The 17,058-nt window shown below is 36.6% G+C and overlaps 1 long non-coding RNA gene across 1 annotated transcript in view; it reads right to left on the bottom strand.

Annotated features, from left to right (window-relative positions):
* Window positions 1-16,245, bottom strand: part of LOC116900751 — a 221,472-nt gene extending 205,227 nt beyond the window's left edge. Inside the window, exon 1 of the long non-coding RNA XR_004387948.1 lies at window positions 16,107-16,245. This is a non-coding gene — a long non-coding RNA (uncharacterized LOC116900751). The remainder of the gene's footprint in view (window positions 1-16,106) is intronic.
* Window positions 16,246-17,058: the final 813 nt, after the last annotated feature.

The following is a 17,058-nucleotide window of genomic DNA, read 5'->3' as shown; positions in this document are numbered from 1 at the left end:
GTGATTTCTTCTTGTTATTTTTGCTTAATTAATTTTGGGAGCTCTGGGTGTTTTGTGTGAATATATTTTCTAATTGCATAATATATTGTTTATTTTACTATCATGAAATGTTATTTAAAATAAGAAAAATATATCTATTATACAGAAGAGGAAACCAGATCTTGAAGGACTTGTAAGTTCCTACAACTGCAATTTCATTTAGAACTTTCAGTCACCATTTTAGGATCTATACTCGCTTTTCATATTGTATTATACAGAGTACTAATTCCCACCACACAGCCCAGTAACCACAAAGGATTTAATGTGGATGTTGATCCCAAAATTATTGATATATTATGATTTCTGTTTTGTAAAGCGTTGGAGGCCTGAATGCATTGAATCACAAAATTATGTTTTAATCACCTGCCTCTTAGAATGTCTGTATTTAATTACAAGGTTATATTTATTTTTATCATCCCCAGTCTTTCACCAAATAAAGCAGAGCTTTAGCAAGAGAAAAGGAAATGAAAAAACTGTAGTCACACATAAACTTCAAGACAGAAAATAAAGATAGAGCAAAGCCAGAGGAAGAAATGTTGATTTGGAATGCAAAATATGCTAGTTCTCAGTGCAAAACATTTGAGGTATATTTTCCCTATTAGTTTTAGAATTAACTTCCTTCACAATAAAAGCCCTTTGGTATGATTAAGTTCATAGTTATTTCTATATTTAACTTTTTTTCCTCTTGTAATTCAAGGGAATTGCTGTCCTTACTCTACTTTATGGGGACATTAAACTGTGCTTTAGTTAGTACTTCAATTCATCGTATTGTATTGTTTGAGTAACTGAAATGCCTTTGAGACAAGAGGTTTACAAACGATAATAGCTAAATTACATTTACTCCATAGTCCTAGTGAGGATAATCAACTTGAAGTTATCCCTGCCGACAGGTGTCTTTCACATATGCATGACACTCTCAGCATCTATCTGGGTAGCTCCTGAATAATTTACTTTTATGGCTTTCAGTTTCAATTGGATTTTATCAGCCTAATGGCTTGGGAAATGGTTATGGTTAACAATAATTCAGAACTGACCTTTTCAGAATTATACTTTTTCATTGGTTTCACCAGCAAGAATTCTAATTGAAATTGTCAGCAACAAAAATATGTGCACCAGCAGCTGCTAAGTTACATTTTATTGCTATTGTTATTACACTAGATAAATATTTAAGTAGTTAAGAAAATCATTGCAGGAGAACAAAGCCATCCATAGAAATATGTCATTGTATCCATATAAGAATATACAAATTAATTGTCCTTTTGAAAAAAAGCCCAGGGGGAAAAAAAACTAAAAATAATTGCTCTGATGTGACAGGTGCTGAGTCTGCTGGGATGTAATAAGAATACAAGGAGGTTTGGATTTTTATATAGAAACTGGAGAAAGTCATCCACTCCTTCAACTCTAAAATGCATCTCCCCATAGGACTTAAATTATGTATCACAAAGTAGTTGAGCCAATGCTAGGTATCTTCCGAGTGTTGTGAGTAGGAGAGGAGGAAGGAAAGGGGGATGGAGAAGGGTCTGTGAAAATGAGAAGAGACCACATCAGCGAGCACAGCTGCAGACATTGGTAAGGAGTTACATTTTTCTTTCTGATTCAGTTTAACAGTTGAATGTGATTTATAAAATAGAATAACAACATTCTTTTGAAACTACACATATTGATTTATAAAATGGTTATCACAAATAAAATACTTTGACTCCCTTATTATTAGTACTCTAAACTGATGCTGATTTCCATTGCAGATATTGCAGAAGATTTGTTATTAATACATTTTATTTGAGAAACATTATTATTATTAGCAAACATAAACACCCCACTTTGGAAATATGAGCTACTTTAATTCAATCTTTTACAAGAATGCTCCTGCTATATGTGTACATTTTACACTCCTGCATATGGAAATGCAAGTCAGATGGACCCTTCTTCGTCAACTTGCTTTTTGGTCATGTGTTTTTTAAAGCACGCTGTTTTGAAGCAATACATACTTTAAGACATGTCTTGATATCACCGACAACTGTATACTCAATCTGCCATCCTACTGTGTACTTAGCAAGTTTTAAGATTCGTTTGACCTTAAGAAAACCAACATTACAATGCTTTGGATTTCATAAATAATCAGCTTTTGCAACCTAAAACAAATTCATAGATTTAATGTTAAACTGTGTAATATTGTGTGCCTCTGACACACAAACTGCAGGCAGGGAGATGAAACAGGGAGAGAAGAATTTAGATGTGAGTTTGACTTCTTCGAAGCTAGTCCAAGAGGAAACCTCTTCCTTCCTTAAAGTGACATATCATCAACAGCAAAATCTCATGTACCCTACTCTACACACCACTTACTAATAGATTTATGCCTTCCAGTTCTTCCAAAGAATGTGTGGTTTGCAAACATGATAGATGATATTTGAGAGCATCTACTGAAGGGTGTGTGTGGGGGTGTGTGTGTGGTTGGTGTGAAGAAGGTAACAGGTATTAGAAAATCAGGGAAACACAGAAAAGGGCCTGTGTGGCAGTCACCTGGAGGTGAGAGTCAACTCTCGTGACCTTCATCGGATGGAAACTGGCAGAGCGACAAGAAGGATTTTCAATTATATTCTCCATCCCAGAACTTACCAAACCTGGTGCCTGTTTGATAACCAACCTGAGCAGTGCTGATCTGAACTGCAAGTGCACCCTTGTTGCACTGAAGCCATTGTGAACTACTGTCATTTGCATGCAGATGTGACCTGACAGAGCTGCCACCTAAGGAAATGAGGCACAGATGAAAAGCCAATCATCCCTATACAGTGGGTATTTCATTGTAAATTATGAGAAAAGTCATTATGCCAATTTACTGTAGTTTATGTATACTGGGTAGCTGTGACAAGATTCACATTGGCCAAGTTTTATTTTAGCTAGTGGACTGAATAAAATAGTATAAATGTGAGCCAAAATCCTGAATTCCCACTTAAAAATGATTTCTTCTGCTAATTGTTTTCATGTTCTCAGTAATTCACAACTATAAAACAGTAAGCCCGTTGAATTATACAGATGTAATTAGGTTGTTCCTTTAAAATATTTTATGTCTCAGTACTTTTATGACTCCAAAAATCTTTATATTGGTTTTCTATAAATCTCCCTTTGGATGAGATTGTATTCTACCTCAGAAAATGAAATTGCTTTAAAAATACATATTATTCACTACAAATTTAAAAGTTAAAATAAAAACACTAGTTTATCTTTTAACCAGTGTTTAAAGATAAAAAGCCAGAGAGATTTTGAGAATATAGGTAAATTGTCAATGAGGGTGTCACTATTATGATTAATTCAGCTAGCTAGGAAATTGCCGTAAATATAGATTATAGGACATTTATAAAATTTTTGGAAACCATCGTATTCCAAATACTATCATGATAGGAATTTTAAATATAGCTCGGTATGGTGATGCACAACTTTGATTCCAGTATTCTCAAGGCAAAGGCAAGTGAGTCTTTGTAATTTCAAGGCCAGCCTGGTCTACACTGTAAATTCTAGGATAGCTAAGGCTACACAGAGATCCTGTTTCAAAAGCAAACAAACACTTTGAATGATATTACCTACTGTAAACCTTACACACATGTCCTATTTCAAAGCAGATGCTCAAATCTCCTCTTTTGGTTTCCGTACACCAAAACTGTGTATGTCAGATATTTGGTTAGTAAAGATCTTTTCCGGGTCTGTGTGCTTTTGTTTTGTCCTATTGACGGTGTTCTTCGCTTTACAGGTTTTCTGTTTCATTAGGTCCTGTTTATAAGTTGTTGATCTTAGTGTTTGTATTATTGGTGTTGTGTTCAGGAAGTTTTCTACTGTGGCAACGCATTCAAGAATATTTCCTACCTGTTTTTCTATCAAGTTCAGTGGATCTTGAGGTCTTTGATGAACTTAGACTTAAGTTTTGTGCATGGTGATAGTTCTATGTGCATTCATCTACAAACTAACATTTAGTTAGACCAGCACCATTTGTTGAAGATGCTTTATTTTTCCAGTGTATATTTCTGCTTTCTTTATAGAAAATTAGGTATCCATAGGTGTGTAGATTTATGTCTGGATCTGTGATTTAATTCCACTGATCATCATGTCTATTTTTAATGCCAATACATTGCAGTTTTTGTGACCACAGCCCTGTAGTGCAGTTTGAGATCAGAGATGGTGATACCCCCAGATGTTCTTGAATTCTAGAGGATTGTTAAGGATGTGCTGTTTTTTGTTTGGTTTTTCATATGTATTGGAGTATTCTTTCAAGGTCTAACATCAAAATTATATAAGGAAGTCAAGAAAATAGATATCACCAAACTACGTGGTGTAAATTTAAAAAAAAAAAACAAACAGGTATAGTTCTATACAAATGAATTCTCAACAGAGCACTCTCAAATAGCCAAGAAAAACTTAAAGAAATGTTCAATAACTTTAGCCATTAGAAAAATGAAAATTGAAATGACTTTGAGATTCTGCCTATACCTTTCAGAATGAACAAGACAAACACACACACACACTCACACCACATGCACACACACACTCACACCACACACACACACACACACACACACACACACGCACACAGGACAGCTTATGCTTATGGGGTTGTGGAGCAAGCAGATCATGCCTCTACTGTTGGTGGGAATACAAACTTGTATATCTACTTTGGACATCAATATGGTGGTTTCTCAGAAAATTGGAAATTGATCCACCTTAAGACCCAGCTATACCACTCCTGGGCATATCCCTTAGGACACTCCATTCTATCACAAGGACATTTGCTCAACTGTGTTCATAGCAACTTTATCTATAATGTGCACACAGTTGAAACAACCCAGATATCTCTCAACCAAAAAAAAAAAAAAGACAGAGAAGATGTGGAACATTTTCACAATGGACTTTTACTCAGCTGGTAAAAGCAATGATGCCATGAAATTTTCAGGCAAATGAATGGTACTGTAAAAAGAAAGAAAAATCATCCTGAGGGAGATAATCCATCCTCAGAATGATAAACATGTTATGTACTTGCCTGTAAGAGAATGTCAAGTGTAAAGTTAAAGACAATTATGCCACAGTGAACAGTCCCAGAGAAGCTAAGGAACAAGAAGGGCTTAAGGGAGACCACAGGGATTTCCAGGGAAAGGGGGAATAGACAGGATTTTGCAGGTGGCTGGTGGGAAAAAGAGAAATCATATGGGGAAGAGAGGGAGAGAGACAATACGAAGAGAAATTATTGGAATTTGGGGACATTTCAGATTGAAGTATAAACACACTGGTCATATTTTTGACTGTTATACTATTTGGTTGATGCTCTTGGGAGGACTGCTCTTCTATGAAGGGGAAGGGATGGATCTAGGGAAGAAAGGAAGCAAGCAGGACAGGAAAGAGGCTAGGAGGAGGGGATGGAGGGGAAACTACAGTGGGATTTAATATATGAGAGAAAGACAATTATTAAAAAAATAAAAAATGTGTGTTTTATTCCAGTTTCCTACAAATGTTCCCAATACAGGAGGCATCAAACATCCTCAAGGACAGAATTATAGGCAGGTGTTCTTTATAATTGGTTCTGTACACTTAAAAGTAAGGACCCTGTTCACCTCCAGTCAAAACAAAGCCAACTTTGTATATAATTTCTTCCATAAACTTGGAGAAAGTTAAATTACATATTTTCTCTAAATGATTCTAATGTCTGTGCTTCTAACACATTGGCATCTCATACTACTTTTATATCTACTACTATTCTTGTTATTGGATATTTTATTTATTTACATTTCAAATGTTATCCTCTTTTCTGGTTCCACCTTTCCCATTCCTCTCCCCCGCTTATATGAGGATACTCTCCCTCCCACCCACCCACTCTCACCTTAACACCTTGGAATTCCCCTACACTGGGGAAAAGAGCTGTCACAAGACCAAGGGCCCCTCCTCCTATTGATGCCAGACAATGCCATCCCCTGTTACATATGTGGCTAGAGACATGGGTCCCTCTATGTGTACTCTTTGGTTAGTGGTTTAGTCCTTGGGAACTCTGGGGGTAGGGAGTCTGGTTGGTTGATATTGTTGTTCTTCCTGTGGGGTTGCAAACCCTTTCAGCTGCTTCAGTTCTTTCTCTAACTCCTTCCTTGACTGATGGTTAGCTTGTAGCATCCTCATCTGTATCAGAAAACTCTGGCAGAGCCTCTCAGGAGACCCATGTTCTCTCCATGATCAGAAACACACATGCTTTCTGGCAGACCTCAAGCTTAGCCCGCTGTACATTCTGATAACATGTGAGATCCATAACAACATTGTGTAAAATCAACTTTCTCAATTTTAGTATGTTCTCAGTTATGTTTAATATTAACCATAGCAATTCAATTATTATACTTAATTGCAAATTAAAGCAAAAGTAAAAACGACTCTGAATTCTTCAAGCATAAAATAAATGCATTCTGGCACAATAAAAGTCAATATAAAAAATGGGACATTTGTATGTTCATGACAGCTGTACCAATGCTTGTATGTCTGTGTTTGAGGGGATACAACGGTGTGGTGTTTCAAAACGCACAATTTTATGACATAAGCTATAATCAGTATTTGCTAACTATTTTATGCTTAGATTTTGTTTTTATGGCAGTGTGGTGGAGCATGCCTTTAATGCCATCATTTAGGAGGCAGAGACAGGTGGATCTTCGAGTTCCTGGTCATCCAGTGGTACATAATGATACCCTATCTAAAATTAAAAAAATAAAAAAAAGTAAAGATACTGGCCAGATGGCATAAGGTCCCCTTGAAAATAAATTCATCTTAAACCAACCATGTCTATAAATAATCTGCTTCCAAGTAAGGTTATATTCATAGCTAGCAATAGGACTTGGATGCCTTTGATAGCCACGGAAGGCATCGTGACATGTACATTTAATCCCAGCTATTTGGGAGCAGGACAATAGCAATCTAAGGCCAGTCTGGACAAGAGGGGAATCATATTACACTCATAAAAGGCAGATTGGTACATTTTACCATTTACATTTGAAATGTTATTCTCTTTCCCAGTTTTCTGTCCATAAGCCTCCCTCCTATCCCATCCCCTTATTCTAATAATGGTGGTCACCCTCCCCAATCATGTCCCCCTTCCCACCTCCCTGTCTTGACAATCCCCCACACTGGGGGCATAGCCTTAGCAGGACCAAGGGCTTCTCCTTCCATTGGTGCCCAACAAGGACATCCTCTGCTATTATGTTTAGAATTTATGAATTATTTCTGTCATAGCTATTCTCTATTTCTATAATCATAGAGATATATCATATACTATTTAAATAATGCAGAAACATTTCAAATGTTCTATGACTATACCATTTTATTTTTGAATATTATAAAATATATTTAATATAATATAACAAATAGCTTTCAATGTGTAAATTATAACAATCATTTGTCATTTCAATTTCTTCTGTAATGACATTACATAATATTTATTAATAGGGTATTATAAATTTCCTTTCATTTAAGAAGGTAATTTTCCTTTGACAATCATTTCTATGTGGTGTTTTCTTATGTCTGGGTTTTGTGTTGTGGGAGAAAACCAACTCCTAGTATCTTCATTGAAATTATACAATGGATTCTCATAAGGCGATACTTAAAGATAAAAGACTGTATGATATTCTGCCTTGTAAGCATACACTGCAGTTCACTCGTCCCACGTTCTCTATCACTGATGTTACAAGATTTAGCTTAAGTCCTTCAGGGGGATTTTGAAAATATTACCATTAAGAAATTTTATCTTAAGATAATATAGATAAAAGTAAAAACATTTGAAATAAGCATAACAGCAACTGTTTCACATACAAACTGTGGTAGGTTTACTAGATTCTTAGCAAATTGAATGTTGGGAGAATTCACAATCGTTAGAGAAATCTATTATTGATGGTCAAAGAGATAGGTAAAATTTAAATACCTTTTAAATCCCTCACTTTACTTTGTGGAAATATGAAATTTCCTGGAGTCTTTCCTGGAGAAATACTTGTACAAAAAGAGAACTTCACAGATTTTTAGTGTTTAGGGGTGGTCCATGCACTTCAATACGAGAACAGACAATAGATTAGCTAGTTTTGCTAGCTGGTGTGGCATTTCCCTACCATTTTTCTTCATAAATTCAAAAAGGGAAAAGAACGTTTAAGAGAAAAGGGCTAGGCAGACAAGGTATCTCAAGACAATTTAGAGGTGAGGCCTAATTCAGTTTGCTAGGAAATGGTTTAACAAGGTATTCTGAATGCTTCCTCAAATGACCAACGCTGCCGTATCTACAGAGATTGATGCTTTTTCTGGAGAAATGCAGAAGGCACTCATGAGAAATGCCAGCTTTAAATATCTACCTCTCCCGGCCAGGTCTATGCACCAAACATTTCACTGCACTTCCTACTATTTCTGACTGTGGTACAATACTCTGAACCTGCCCTTGGTAAGCAGGGAAGGAGGCCAGAAAGACCAGAAAGAACTTGGTCATCTGGTGCTTGTGCACTGTTACAGAATCTAACCCACTTGGGCAGGCAGAGAAGTCAAATCTCAACATAGAATAACCAGGAATTTACCAAGAATTAATATTGTTTTAAATATTTAAAATGACTATAAACATTTTAATACTTTTAAAATTATAAGAAAAGTCCCAGATCCTGCTTTAGTTTCTCAAGAGAAGTATCTGTTGTAATAGACTGAGTTTAAAACAGCTGTAGTACAAATGTGGACTCAAGTTTTATCTATGCTCAGTTCTACAAAATTATGATAATAGGCCTGTCTTCACCGCAAGGCAATTTCACAACAGCACTGGTCTGCACTGCCCGCACTTTCAGAGTATCCAATATTATCTGTTGCAGGCTTGACATAGCCAACATGGTGTGGTTTGGATTCCAGGTACACTATACATTTACAAGAACTCATTCCTCAATAAGAGGAAGTTGTGGTCCAGTAAGCATGGAAGAGATCTGGTTTAGTGATGTCAAACTTCAGAACAGATGTGAGAAGGATATGAAAGAGCAGCACACCACAAAACCTACAGTTGTTCTCAGGTGACAAGGAAAGAGCACCAATCGATGTGAACACCCCATTAAGCGAGCTAGCAAACCAGAGAATGCATTGTCTGCAATACGAAGCATGCCTCTCGAGACTCGGCCATGGTAGAATAAATAAAAAGGGGTAAATCCTTCTATTAATTCAGTTCCCTCAGACCATTGATAGGAATTGTAAAGTCAGTTTCCTGAAAATAGCTTGCACATTGGAAAGTACTGCATTGTAAATGAATGCCAACGTAAAGGAATGAAGTAATCACCTTATGTACATGGAGGAAAGTAACCTAATTAGTATCTGGAGTGAATGGATAAGAACTTCTGTTATGAACTTAAAAACAGTTATTTCAGAGTAAAACAAGAATTCATTCTGGGTGAGGGGGGATAAGTGGTATATAGTATATGGTTTTCTTTCAGGTGACAGTGAAAATTGAGTCCATAATTTGTAAATACCTGACAGCACTCTAGAGAGAAGCACTATGTATTATTCATTCCATATTTTGGTCATGCTAAATATGTATATGTATGTGCCAAAATATACTGGCTAACTGTGTTATTAGATTTTAAAAGATGATAGAAAAATATTAATTTTAAATTTAATATATATTTATGTATATATATATAAATATATATGTTCTTTATACAGCACATGGTTCTGTAACTATGTTATCTTCAGTATTACCATATGCTGGAACATATAAACATGAGCATTTTAGGGTTATAGGATACAAGACAATAGTTCTGTTTCCTCATTATGCGTTTCAGGATCATTTGTGGATACGACAACCTATCAAAGTTAAAATATTTTATAAAATAAACTGTATGTAGTGTGCATAAAATCAGCACATATTATCCCGTATGATCTGAAGTATATCTTGGCTGCTTTTAATTCTGATTTCAGTTTAAATGCTATGTAAATTGTTACATTGAATTGTTTAGCGAATGAATAAGACAAGAATAGAGGAAAATTTGAGTCTTCTGTATAGAAGCTGTTACTCTGAACTTTCAATCCATGGGTTAGTCAAATCAGTACAGTTGGTGAATACTCAGTGTTAAATGCACATTTGCAGGAAACACTTAAATAAAAATATTAAAGCCACTGAAATATACAATAAAAATGTACAAGATTAAATTAAGAAGTGTACCAGCATGACCTCTTTCCTGCTTAGTGTTTAGTAAATGTGTCAAAAGCTCAGGTGATCTTGGAGGAAAAAATCTTTATTAAGAAAATCCATCTTCCTGTGAGGCATTTCCTTGATTAATGATTGATATGAGATGTCCCCACCCACTGTAGGAGATATTTCTCCTTGAATGGTGGTCCTTGGATAAATGAGAAAGCAGATATTGAGAGTTAGGCAGAAGGCAATAGTGCTCCATGGCTGCTTCTGCTTTAATTCTCTCTCTCTCTCTCTCTCTCTCTCTCTCTCTCTCTCTCTCTCTCTCTCTCTCTCTCTCTCTCTCTCTCTCTGTGTGTGTATGTGTGGGAACAACAGTTTGTAATTTATTTTTGTTTTTTCCTTTTTTTCCTTTTTTCTTAGATATATATCTTTATTTAAATTTCTAATGTTATTCCCCTTCTCAGTTTCCTGTCAATAAGCTCCCATCCCCTCTACTTTGACTCCCCCATACGGGTATTCCCCCCATACATCCCCCTTACTGGCCCTCCATGTTTCCCTGCACTGGTGGTCCAACATTCACAGGACCAAGGGCTTCTCTTTCCACTGGGGCCCCAACAGGATATTCTCTGCTACATATGCAGTTGGAGACCTGGGTCAGTCCATGTATAGTCTTTCAGTAGTGGTTTAGTCCCTGGAAGCTCTAGTTGGTTGGCATTGTTGTTTTTATGGGGTTGCAAGCTCCTTCAACTCTTTCAATACCTCCTCTAATTCCCCCAAAGGGGGTCCTGTTCTCAGTTTGGTGGCTTGTTGTTAGCATTGACCTCTGTATTGGACATGCTCAGGATGTGTCTCTCAGGAGTGATCTATATCTGGTCCCTTTCAGCATGCATTTTTTTTCTGGAGCTGGGAACCGAACCCAGGGCCTTGCGCTTGCTAGGCAAGTGCTCTACCACTGAGCTAAATCCCCAACCCCCTCAGCATGCATTTTTTAACTTCATCAATCTTATCTAGTTTTTGTGACTGTATATAGATGGGACATGTGTGAGGCAGGCTCTGAATGGCCATTCCTTGAGTAGCTGCTCTAAACTTTGCTTCCATATCCCCTCCTATAGATATTTTTTCCCTTTTAAAAAGGAGTGGGAGCATCCGCATTTTGGTCATCCTTCTTTTTGAGCTCCTGTGGTCTGTGGATTGCATCTTGGGTAATTCGAGCTTTTGGGGTAATATCCACTTATCAATGAGTGCTTACCAAGTGTGTTTCTCTGTGATTAGGTTACCTCACTCAAGATGATAGTTTCTAGTTCAATTCATTTGTCTATGAATTTTACAAAGTCATTGTTTTTGATAGCTTTGTAGTATTCATTGTGTAGATGTACCACACTTTTTAAATCCATTCTTCTGCTGAAGAGCATCTGGGTTCTTTCCAGCCTCTGGTTTTATAAATAAGGTTGCTATGAACATAGCTGTATGTTATGTCTTTGTTGTATGTTAGAGCATCTTTTGGGTATATGCCCAGGAGAGGTATAGCTGGATCCTCAGGTAGTGGAATGTCCAATTTTCTGAGGACACTCCAGACTGATTTCCAGAGTGGTTGTAAAAGTTTGCAATTCCAGCAACAATGGAGAAGTGTTCTTCTTATTCCACATCCTCGCCAGCATCTGCTGTCACCTGAGTTTTTGATCTCAGCCATTCTGACTGGTATGAAGTGGTGTGGGGGTTGTTCAATGCAATCCCCATAAAAATTCCTACTCAATTCTTTATAGAGATAGAAAAAGCAATGTGCAAATTCATTTGGAATAACAAAAAACCGAGGATAGTGAAAACTATTTTCAACAATAAAAGAACTTCTTCTTTTTTTTTTTTTTTCGGAGCTGGGGACCGAACCCAGGGCCTTGCGCTTGCTAGGCAAGCACTCTATCACTGAGCTAAATCCCCAACCCCAATAAAAGAACTTCTGAGGGAATTACCATCCCTGAGTTCAAGCAGTTTTATAGAGCAATAGTCATAAAGACTGTATGGTATTGGTACAGAGACAGGCAGATAGATCAGTGGAATAGAATTGAAGACCCAGAAATGAACCTACACACCTATGGCCACTTGATCTTTGACAAAGGAGATAAAATTGTCGAATGGAAGAAAGATAGCATTTTCAACAAATGGTGCTGGTTCAACCGGAGGTCAGCATGTAGAAGAATGCAGATCGATCCATTCTTTACACCATGTACAAAGCTTAAGTCCAAGTGGATCAAGCAACCCACATAAAACCAGATATACTCAAACTAATAGAAGAAAAAGTGGGGAAGCATCTCGAATACATGGGCACTGGGGAAAATTTCCTGAAGAAAACACCAATGGCTTATGCTCTAAGATCATGAATCGACAAATGGGACCTCATCAAACTGCAAAGCTTCTGCTTTAAGTCTCATCTCTATGTTCTTGCCTTGCCTTCCTTTGAGTACAGAGTGTGGTTTGTATGTGTAATATGAAGTAAAACTCCTTCTGCCCACGTTATTCCTCATCATGTTTTGTGACAGCATAAGGAAACCATAAGACTTGGGATAAGTCACCTCCTTCTTTTGGAAAAAAATGTTTAATTTTCATCTATAGCATAGTTTTTATTGAAACATATTGAATAATGTTTAAAGTACAATACATTACATTTTTAACTTCTGTACTACTTTTCTTATCCTCAAAATCATAACTGATAAGACAACATGAGAAAATTGAAAAGGACAGGATCATTTAAAGGAATTGAAATTTTTCTTTCTGGGAAAGTAGCCCCTTAAATTCAGAGGAATGGGAAAGATAAGAGGCTTCCCGGGGGAAAATGTGAGTTAAATTTTAATGTGTTGGAAGTTGAGATATGATCATGGGGAGAAATAATCCTGCTGAGTTCTCAGGAACGAAATGTGTGGAGGATATATTGATGTGCATGTCCTGAGCTGTGAATCACTCATGATAAGACTAGATGAGTTTATCAGTTGATCTATTAAGTGATGAGGGCAGATACCTGAGAGAAGATCAGAGCAGATGGTAACTCCTGGGAGAGATATCTCTGACAAAAAAAATGTCAGGGGGGAATGAAGAGTTAAATACATTAGTGGCATGTGAGAGGAAAAAAAAAAAAAGAGACCACTTGTGGTTTTCCACATACTCAGACAATCCTGATTAGGGACTGGATAGATGGTTCAGAGGTTAAGTGCACTTGTTTTTCTTTGAGACAAACTGAGTTCTGTTCCTATTACCCCCATCTGGAGACTTCAGTCCTCTGGAGATACAGCAAGTGCTCTTAAGAGCCGAGACATTGCTTCTGCCACATAAGTGATTATTATGGTTGTGCTATTTGGTTTGAGGTTGATTGCTTCATCAGAAACCTTGCACAATGCTGTTTAAATCTCCATTATGTTCTAGAAGGGTGATAAACTAATTTGCTGTTACATAGAATTCATGCATGTGGTTAATAATAGATGCTCAAATAACTTTGTTAAGTGTTTCACTACTGACAATATTGAACAGCAAAGTGTGTATGCAAAATATAGTAAAATTACTGAATCTGTCATTCTGTCTAGATGAAGGTCATGGGCCATTTCTATCACTACAGAAGACAAAACATATTTTGAGATAACATTTGTAAAATGTGCTGGACAGCTTTTGTTCCAACTCGTAAGAGAGAAATTTACCCCTGATATATAGTAGTTTTACGTGATGCTTCATCTGTGTGTCCAGGCCATTGGGAATTATGAGAACTTAGGACTCAAAGGGTTGTTCTAGGATAAATTTATTTTACGTTTTATAAAGCAATAGTGTGGAGAAAATAGATTTTCATTTCAGAGAAGTATTAGATTTCTAAAGGTATGAGAAATGGAAAATTCATTTCTGAGTAACAAAATTTTAAATGGATTTCAAATTGTATTAGAAATATTTAGTCCTAAATGAGAAGCAACTTTAGATAAGTAGGGTGTATACTCAGTAATATTAGAGGTTAATGGTGTTTTGACAATCTGGCGTGGCAGGATATATCATTTAGTATCAAAACTGCTTCCTTTTAGAATAGAGGAGCTTGACTCATCAAATATGAGCTCCTGGCATAGGTGCCAAGAACATGGAACTCATGACCATGCGTAGAGAATGTTATCTGGTGCCCTACGAGGAGCAACTCAGATATACTCCAGTTTCATGTTTACAGAGATATTGTTCAATGGAATTCTCACTACTGTCTTCTCATATGAATGCCTTTTCTTTAGAGAGTAACATCTTCTAGTCCACCACTAAGGATAAAATTGAATAAGGAAGAATGTAAGGAAAGGAGGAAGGAAGGAAAGAAAGAATGAATGAAGAAAGAAGGAAGCAAAGAAGGAAGGAAAAGACAATGAAACAACCACAGTACGGAGCTAATTCCACTAAGGGAACTTAACACACAGCAACAGCAGTGGGATCTACAAATGTACCTAAAGAAATACTTCGGAGACAGTCCCTGTGATGTTGAGTTTCTTTTTCAATCATTTGGCTATTTAGTTTTCCTGTAATGGCCATTATGGAATTTTCCTATTCCCTCAATGTCTGCGATTGATATATTAAGATATGTTTAGCAGGTACTGCTTTAAGGCTCTTCAATTTTTCATTCAGAACCACCATTTCCTTATAATATATAATTGTAAAAGTTCACTTCCTACCACAGTATGTGTTATACCAGTGTCAATTCCATTTCATTTACAAAAGTTGTTTGAGCGTATGGTGTTTTTATTTGTGTGTACATGGTTTACATGTGGGTGAGTGCACATGTATGAGCTTACATGGGAGAGGGTATACATGAGACTTGAGGTGGGTCAGGACTCATTCTCAACAACTTTTTCACCTCGTTATTGAGGCGGGATCTTTCAGTCAAACTTGCAGCTTGTCCATATGCCAATTCTTGCTAACCACCTTGGTCTGTGGTTTGTCCATCTGTCTTTACCTTCTGATGCTGGAATTTTAGGCAAGGCCACCAAAAATATCCAGTGTTTGTGTGAATGCTAAGGATAGCAAGCATTTCCATTCCACAGGCAAATTTTTCATCCTCAAGCTTAGCATTTATAGTTACATATAAGTGAGCTCCTCTTCCAAGTTTCTAGTGATTAGGGCAGCAGAGGTAGCTAAGCGTTTGAGAGAGCATGCAGATCTTGCAGAGACCCCAGTTGAGCTCCTAGCATTCATGTTTGCTGGTGCACAACTCCTGGAACTATAGTTCGTAGAGATGCCCACTTTGAGATTCCAAGGGCACTCACACTTACATGTGCACATACTATACTTCTATACACATATATATGTAATAAAAATTAAATGCCATTTACAAAAAGGTTTCTAGTGCATAAAGAAAAGCAGGGTAGTTTATATACCTTGGATCCCTGCATTCAGAGACTGAAGTAGGAGGATTAAAAGTTCAAGGCCAGCCTGAGTTACACTGTCACACCCAGTCTCAAAAATAAAACAAAGAAAATTATGTGAAGATAAAAGATGCTTTTAGGTAATTTAAACAATAGTGGCCTGAACGCGATCCTCATAACACCTGAAGAATTGAATGTGATTGTAGCTTTAGCTCTCTTGAAGAATGGTTCTTTCACAATTGCTTATAATCTAACCTATTGTTCATAATTTATTTAAAGAAAGGTGCTCAGCAATGATAGCATAAGTCTAGCTATTTCTAGAATCAGAAGATCATCATATCTATTCTAGCATATAATTTAAATTTTACAACTGCAGGTTTCAAAATGCTTTTTATTATTAGAATAATTGAAAAGAGTAGCAAAGCTATTATCCCTCCTTTAAAATAATGCACCAATTAGTGCCTCTTGGCATCTCTATTTCTGTTATACATTAAGATAGGCACACAGATTTCACTAAACCGAGCTCACAAAGAAAGATGTGTAAGACTTACCAAGTAAGAGCCTCCCCCGAAGGGGAGCGGTGGCTGGGGGATGGAAAGTGCACAACTCCTCAAGATTCCCCTGAAGAAGAAAATGGGGACACCTTTAATCCACACATAGGAGGACTATATATTGTACGTCTAAGTAAATCAATGAGAAGGTTTCGGAGTATTTACAGACTAATGAAATTGATAAATTATTGTTAATAAATCACAGTCAAGATGGGATTTCAGTTAATTAATATAAGGTGATATATCCCATAGTATTGAAAGCTTATCTAAAGTCCTTAAATATTTATCTGTTCTATACTGCCATAGGATAGGAGAAGAGTTTCTTGGGTGATTATAAAAGCACTTTTTTCCCCATGAAAGATAATGTAATTTATTAAGACATACTTTGGATTTTATGCATGAGATTTGGAAATCTGTGTTTCATTTTTCTGAATTTCAATGGAAAAATAAAGATACCAGATTTTTTTCTAATTGAGTATCTAGAAGTTTTCTCATTGAAATATGAAGGATTGATCTACCAAACTGTCATGATTATCTGCTGACTTCTTCCAAAACCAAATTACTGAAATATGATTGCAAAGTTTACCACTTTTAATTTAATGGTATAAAGCAATATAAAACATTGAGATAACAGCTAAGGTAAAAAAAAATCAGAATAAACACTCCTCCATGCACCTAAATGAAAGATATGTAAATCAGAAACTGAACATTTATCAAGCAAGCAAAGAAATAGCATCTAGAACAGCTCAAAAAATACCCTACATTCAATAGCAGAAGGTTGAAATATACCGCAAAGGTACTCAGATAAATGGTAGCCATTCAATGGCCAGGGAGAAAATTTGCATATGACTACAAAAACACTTTGTACAATTTCTACCCTTTCTGACCAAGATCTTCGGGTCTCTGTCATCACTGACCTCATGTCAGCTTTACCATGCACACTTAAGCCTCT

The sequence above is a fragment of the Rattus rattus genome, chromosome 1 (assembly GCF_011064425.1).
Source record: "Rattus rattus isolate New Zealand chromosome 1, Rrattus_CSIRO_v1, whole genome shotgun sequence".
NCBI classification, from domain to species: domain Eukaryota; kingdom Metazoa; phylum Chordata; class Mammalia; order Rodentia; family Muridae; genus Rattus; species Rattus rattus.
Note: the sequence above shows the minus strand (reverse complement) of the source record. Positions and strands in the feature narration are given on the sequence as shown.